Consider the following 6,996-nt stretch of genomic DNA (forward strand, 5'->3'; position numbering starts at 1 on the left):
TTCTAAGGTCTGAAATACACAGCGATAAACAAAACGCAGTCCTTGCTCTCATGGAGCTGACATCCTAGTGGGAGAGACAGATAATAAATAAGCAAATACATTAACATATATAAAATATGTCAGCCGGTGATATGAGCTATGGATAAAAATAAAACAGAATCAGGAGAAGTGATGAGAAGGTAGAAAGGACTATTTTAGATAAGTGAATTTGTTTCCTTTCATTTTTCTTTTCTTAATTATCACACTATAACATACATACTCTAAAGTATGTAAAATGTACAGCTCTATACAACTTGAAGTTTTACATACACTCATGTAACCACTGCCTAGGTTGAGAAATAGAACATTTACAGTGTCCCAGAGGGTTCCCTAGTGTCCCTCCCCCGTCAGTGCCCTCCAAGGGCAAACTGCTACGTATTCTGACTCCTATCACTGTCGATGAGTTTTACCTGTTTTTGAACTTCGAATAAATGAAATCCCAAAGCACGTATCCGTTTGTGTCTGGCTTCTTCCACTCGACAGAATGACTGTGAGATTAACCCATGCTGCTGCACGGAAAGGTAGCAGTCCCCTTGCTGTGCAGTGTTCCACTTCATGATTATAGCACAATTTACCCATTTTCCTGCTGATGCATTTGGGTCATTTCCAGTTTGGGGCTATTATGAATAAAGCTGCTATGTTCTTGTATATGTCCAGGACTAGAATTACTGGGTCATGGAATAGGTATACGCATAGTTTTAGCAATTGAACCAATTTACATTCCTGCCATCAAAGTTCCTCCACATCCCTGCTAACGCTTGATTGTGTCCATCTTTTTTATTTTAGCCATTCTGTGCGTTTGTAAAGTGACTTTTAAGCAGAGACCTGAAGGAAGTATGCTCTGCTTGGAACACTTTGCCTCTGTAAGAGAAGTACGAAGACCTGAAGGCAAAAGTATGCTTTTTTTCTTTCTTTTTTTCTTTAAAAGTATGTTGTTTGAGAAGCAAAGAGGTGAGTGTAGCTGGAACTGTGTAAGCAATGGGATTTGAGATAAGAGAAGTGGAGGCTGGAGCAAAGAATAAAGTAAGCCATCGTAAAGCCTTTGGATTTTATGCTGACATAGAGAAATAATTGTTGGAAGGTTTTAAACAGAGGACAGACATAATCTGACTTAAGTTTTTAACTGGACCCCTTCGGCTAATTTGTTGAGAAAAGACTGAAGAGCAGGGAAAGAAGTAGGGAGAGCTTTTGCAGATGGTTTGTGCTTGGGTCAGGAATGACGCGTGGTAGGAAGAAGTAAGAAGGGATCTCATTCTGGATGTTTTGAAGGTAGACCTGACAGAGTTCTCTGAGGTGTTTGGGGTATAAGAAAAAGAGAGTATCAAACATTATTCCAGGTTTTTGACCTTGAGCAGGATGGAGTTGAACAAACTTTTGCACAAACTTTTTGGTATAATTGATCACACAGAGAATCCGCAGGAGTCTCCTTCAAACTTCATTATAGTAACATCAAGTTTAGGAAATAGTCCATGTGACATAGCTTTGATGGAACAGTCATTTCTACTGGAGGGATTTAAGTCAGTTTACAGTTATAAGTGACAAAGAGCGGCTTTGTCTATAAATCTCGTTGGAGAGATTTATTCACTTTTCAAATCCCTCATGGCCAGTTGCTTCGCCTCAAAAACAAAGCCATTTCAAAAGCAGCAAATTAGGAGATGTGAAAGAGGCAAGGGAATCTAGGTCAGGAAAACTAATGCTTTCTCATTAGAAAATAGCACAAAGCTATCTGTAATAGAGCTCTGGGTCTTAAAAAGTGTACAGAAATGACCTCAACAGGAAACAAAAGCACTCCTCGTATTTCTCAGTGCAAAGCAAACTTGCGGGAATTGAATGAAATGATCCTGATCAATAGAAAGTATAAGACTAATATTAAATATGCACAACATAGCTGTTTTGCTTTCTCAGAGAATTATCCAAAATGCTTACAAGTTGTTTTTTTTTTTACATGTCAACAACTAAACCTTATAGATTTCTGCCTTTACTGCCTTAATGAGGGGTTGGAAAGAGTACACTACAATCTATGTCACCCTACTCTGGAAAAGTGGAATTAAAAAACTTTCAAGTACTAGAAAAAATATGACTAATCATTAGTAAGCTATGCTAGAAATGAAAGCATGAGGAAGTAGCATCACTGGCTTCTCCTGGTGACAACTAATAACCCACATATTTAAGTCACTGGCCAGAACTGAGGGTGGAACTTGAGATTGCAAAGGCCCTAATTAACTGAACTAACCTGTCCTTTATGTTGGAGATTGGCAAACTATGACTCATGGCCCATGAGCTAAGAATGGTTTTTACATTTTCAGATGGCTGGAAAAAATCAAAAGGATAATATTTTGTGATATGTGAAAATTACATGAAATGCAAATTTCCATATCTATAAATACATTTTTTTTTTTTTGGAACCTAGCCCAGCTTATCCATTTAGATAGGAGCTATGGTTGCTTTTGCATTGTAACAGCAGAGTCGAGTAGTTGTGACAGAGACCCTATAACCTGCAAAGCCTAAAATATTTACTATCTAGTCTTTTACAGAAGAAGTTTGCCAACTCCCTGCTCGATATCACACTAATCTATAACGATAGAAGTAACAGCTGAGGGAATTTGTATTTGCAACATGAAATTGAGGACATAGCTGGAAATGGAGAGGCACAGGAACAGGTAATGTTGTGTGCGTATAGCTTTTACCTGCAGCACTTGGCATTCATTCTTTCCAGGCGGTAGAAAGGAAAACGATCACTTTTCCGAGACAGGAAAGGGATACTAAATCCATTTAATCAGCTAGAATCAGATACTATTCATGTTTTCTGCTCTTAGATTGTTCTATCCCATAGAGTTAGTAAAAGAGAAAAGGGAGCTTAAAGTTAGATAATACACAATGGTGATTTGGTCAGCCCATACGCAATTGGATTAAAGCTTTCAAAATGGATTTTCAGAATAGAAACCTTGCCTGCCTTTTTCACTACTGTAACCATAGACCCTCCATATTATAAGCACTCAAATATTTGTTGAATGAGCACATAAAAAATTCTGTGCATACACATGAAGGAAATTGGCTGTGGTGTTGAACAAAATGAACCATTTTGTTCTTGGCCTCTAATTGCTTTGGGGAAACTGTAGCAGCAAAACTTGAGACCTCTGCTCGACCTCGGGGTTAGAGCATTCAAGAGCATAGCAGCCACTATTCCCCTCTGTGCTAAAGTCAAAGGGCAAGTATGGTTATTATTTAGTGGAGGCTCCACAGGAAGATTTATTTCTGATTCCAGCTTACTGGGTTGGTCAACATCAGAGAGGCCTCAGGCCAGTAGGAGCAGAGTCCTGTTTACTACCTTGCTTAAACTCCTTATCCTCTTCCTGCAGTCAAAGCTCTTTCCCCCTTAAAGCGTTTTTTCAAAGACTGCTGACACGTGAGAAGAAAATATCAACCCATACCAAAGGAAAGCCAAACAGCAATGATATTATTTACACAAAGGAAGCTATTTTATCTTCATTCCTAAATTCTGAAAGAAGTTCATAGATCCCTTAGCTTTTTTTTCTCATTGCAAATGTTAGATCAACTAAATTATCTGAAATATTACCTCCGAAGAATGCTGTTGTCATCCACTCAAAAAGAGAGTTTTTATAACTCAGTTTTTCTCTTTTCCTGCTCTTTTCAACTTGAACTGTAAATGGAGATCTACCATGTACCTCATGTGCATTTTGCCAAGTTGGGAAAGAGGGAAATAGCAGAGGTGAATGAGATGAGCTTGCTGCACTCCATAAGTTCAGTGTAATAAAAGTTGTTTTTGTACATGACTGCAACACTCCAAGGGAAAGTGAAATTTATATACCTACACTACACATTGCAGACAAAAAGAAAAATGTAAGAAATTTCTGCTCCACTGGACAGTGTTTACTTTATTTTTATGACAACAAGAATTCCAACGGGAGCACTTTGGAGTTTTTATGCTATCACTTAAGACCTTTTAAAGATTGTTGCCTAAGGAGTCTCAAGACATAAATAGCCAGAACACTACTGAATCTCTAAAATATTAAGTACAAATGCACTACTACCAGCTAAAAATGAAAATTTCCCTTTGCCTACCATTAAAAAGGAAGGAAATACAGAAAAATAAGTCAAATCTGCCCAGTTCTCTCCAAGTTCAGATTATAAGTATTAATCCTTATGTATATATCATGAGCTTTGCCATCAGAAAACCTCAGTTTGGATACTCTGCGATTTATTATCAACCTTGGGCAATTCTTGGAACTCTCTGAGCCTCTGTCTCTTCATGACTACTTCCAAGGACTTCTGCAAGAATCAAAGAAGGTTATACATGTATACATATATAAATGCCTTATAAATAATAATTTCCCACCAATCCCTTGAGAGTAGGGACTGCATTTTATTCCTTATTAAATTCCCAATATCTAGAACAGTGCCTGGTACATAGAAGACACTTAATTTTGATTGAAAAAACACTTTATCATATAAATGTATCATAAAGCATTTTTTACTATAATATGTGGATTAATAATAAGGTAATAACTGAATACAAGATGCCATGTTACAAGCTGTCCTTAGACCATTAAGTTCTAAGTCTTTCCTTCTAAAATATGATTTTCCTGATAGTAGGGCCAGCCCAACCACAGAATTTTACGCACATCAACACTCCACAAGGATGTATTAGACTGAGGAAAACTGGATGTGCGCATTAAGAAAAAAGTTACTCCAAGGCTGATAGTGTTGATGACTTTTATTTTGAAGATAATTTTACTAACAGTATCAGTTGAAAGTTGTGCTTCAAGTTTTCTCAACAGTTTGCAATGAATCAGTCATGCCATTTCTTTCAGGTTTCCTATGACTAGTGGTGCACATTGTGAGGCAGATTGCCGGAGTTCAGTGATATGAAACAGTTCTTCTCAGCAAGAAGATTCTAATGGAGATGAAAGTCGCATCAGCATCTCATCAACTCAGGTTTAAATTAATTAAACTAACCAGACTGTAAAACAGCAAAGATATCAGGCAATTAAAAGACCAAGTAGGATTGGAGGCTCTGGGGAAGAGAGGTAGCATAGATAAATTCTAAAGATCAAATGCTTTCAAACTTTTGGTTTAAAACAAAAAAATTATTTTCAAATTTTTTTATTTTTCTCTAACTTTCCTATTTATAGTACTTGCCCCTATTTTGGATTGTTCATCTTTTCTTTCTTCATTTGTAAGGGCTTTGTGTAAACTAAAGAACTTAATCCTTCAACTATCATATATGCTGCAAATATTTTTCTTAGTCTTTGGACTTCAGAGTATTTTTGAACATATAAGAGACTTTAATTTTTAATATCTCTTTCAGATATAATTCATACATTATACAATTCCAGAAGATTTACATTTTATGTAGTCAAATGCATCAATCTTTTCCTTCTTTACTTTTAGATTTTATTTACAATATAACGCATAAGTTTTAATGGTTTCATTTTTTTGACATTTAAATCTTTACTCCATTTGGAATTTATTTTGGAATAAGGAGTGTGGCAGGGATCCTTCTTTATTTTTTATTTCCCAAGTGATTAGAAGATATCACAATGCCCCATACATGCATAATAATCCCCCTTTTCTAACTAGTTTGAAACATTGTCTTTATAGTAAATTTAATTCACATTTGTATTTTTCTAGAATCTATAGTTTTTATTTTACTTTTTAATAAAAATAAACTTTTAGTATTACAAAAGCAGTTTAATGAGCATTGTAGAAAATTAGAAAATACAAAAACACTACACTAACACAACCAAAGATAACCTTATTGTACATTCTTTTGAGGTATTTTTTCTATGGAGAGACATATAAATATATGCACTTTTACCAAAATAAGATATTATGTATATATATATATATATATATATATATATATATATATACACACACACACACACACACACACACACACATATATATATATATGTATATGTTGCCTTATAACCTGCTTCAATTTAATGATCTCTACCTACTCGTTTCAACAACTCTTCATCTTATTTAACATCCACATACAAATTTCGCCAATCTCAACATGGCCTTTATAGCTGGTTTATCAAAACCAGGATTTAATCCAGAACCGTGCATCTGGGCACTATGTCCCATAGGTCTCTTAATCTTGATGAAGTGAAAATATTGCAGATCTCTACTTATTGCGGCTCTTCCTCCAGCCCTTGAGATTTTGCTACTAGAATACATAATGATGTTTCCACTTAGAATTCAATTGACTGTATGACAGGAATGTCATAAAAGGTATTGCTACCAAGGCTGGCAGAACCTCAGACTTTATTTTAAACCAAATACTAGTTGCACAGGAAAGCAGAGGTCAGGTAGCAAAATATGAACATTTCAAAAAGAATGTAGAACATGGAACAAGTGAACTCTATCTGATCTGGCAGGAAGAAGTAATTCTTTTCCCCAGAAGAAAATAGGGTACTAGTGAGGGTATAGGATTTCTGTTGCTCAGGGACTTTTCAGGAATTAGTGCTAATAATAATTTGGGTTTCAAGAACCCAAAAGAAATACACCGGAAATTCAAAATACAGTAAAGCTCATTAACTTTTTACGTTTTCCTATAGAAGCTCTTCAAAAGCAATTTGCCGGATTTTAAATTTGTTTTACCAGAGTTTAGGTTTAGATATTATTCAAACCAAAGCCTTAGTCTGTAAGAAAGTTTTCACAAATGAATGAGGAAGAGGTAAGACAAAGCAGTATCATGAAAACCCTTCAAAATCCATTGTTGTATCCTACACTATTTTTTCACAAATGCCTCAAAATATCCTGTGGATATAAGACTTTTGGATAATTAAAATAACACAGAATAGATTGCAAAATGTGAAAAGTAAGCTATAGAACAACATGAATAGTATGATATTGTTTGTGATAAAATGGAATGATTTGTTTATACTCGAAAATATTTTGAACACGTGACAGACAATTGCTATCTTT

The sequence above is a fragment of the Pteropus vampyrus genome, unplaced genomic scaffold (assembly GCF_000151845.1).
Source record: "Pteropus vampyrus isolate Shadow unplaced genomic scaffold, Pvam_2.0 Scaffold261, whole genome shotgun sequence".
In the NCBI taxonomy this organism is placed as follows: Eukaryota; Metazoa; Chordata; class Mammalia; order Chiroptera; family Pteropodidae; genus Pteropus; species Pteropus vampyrus.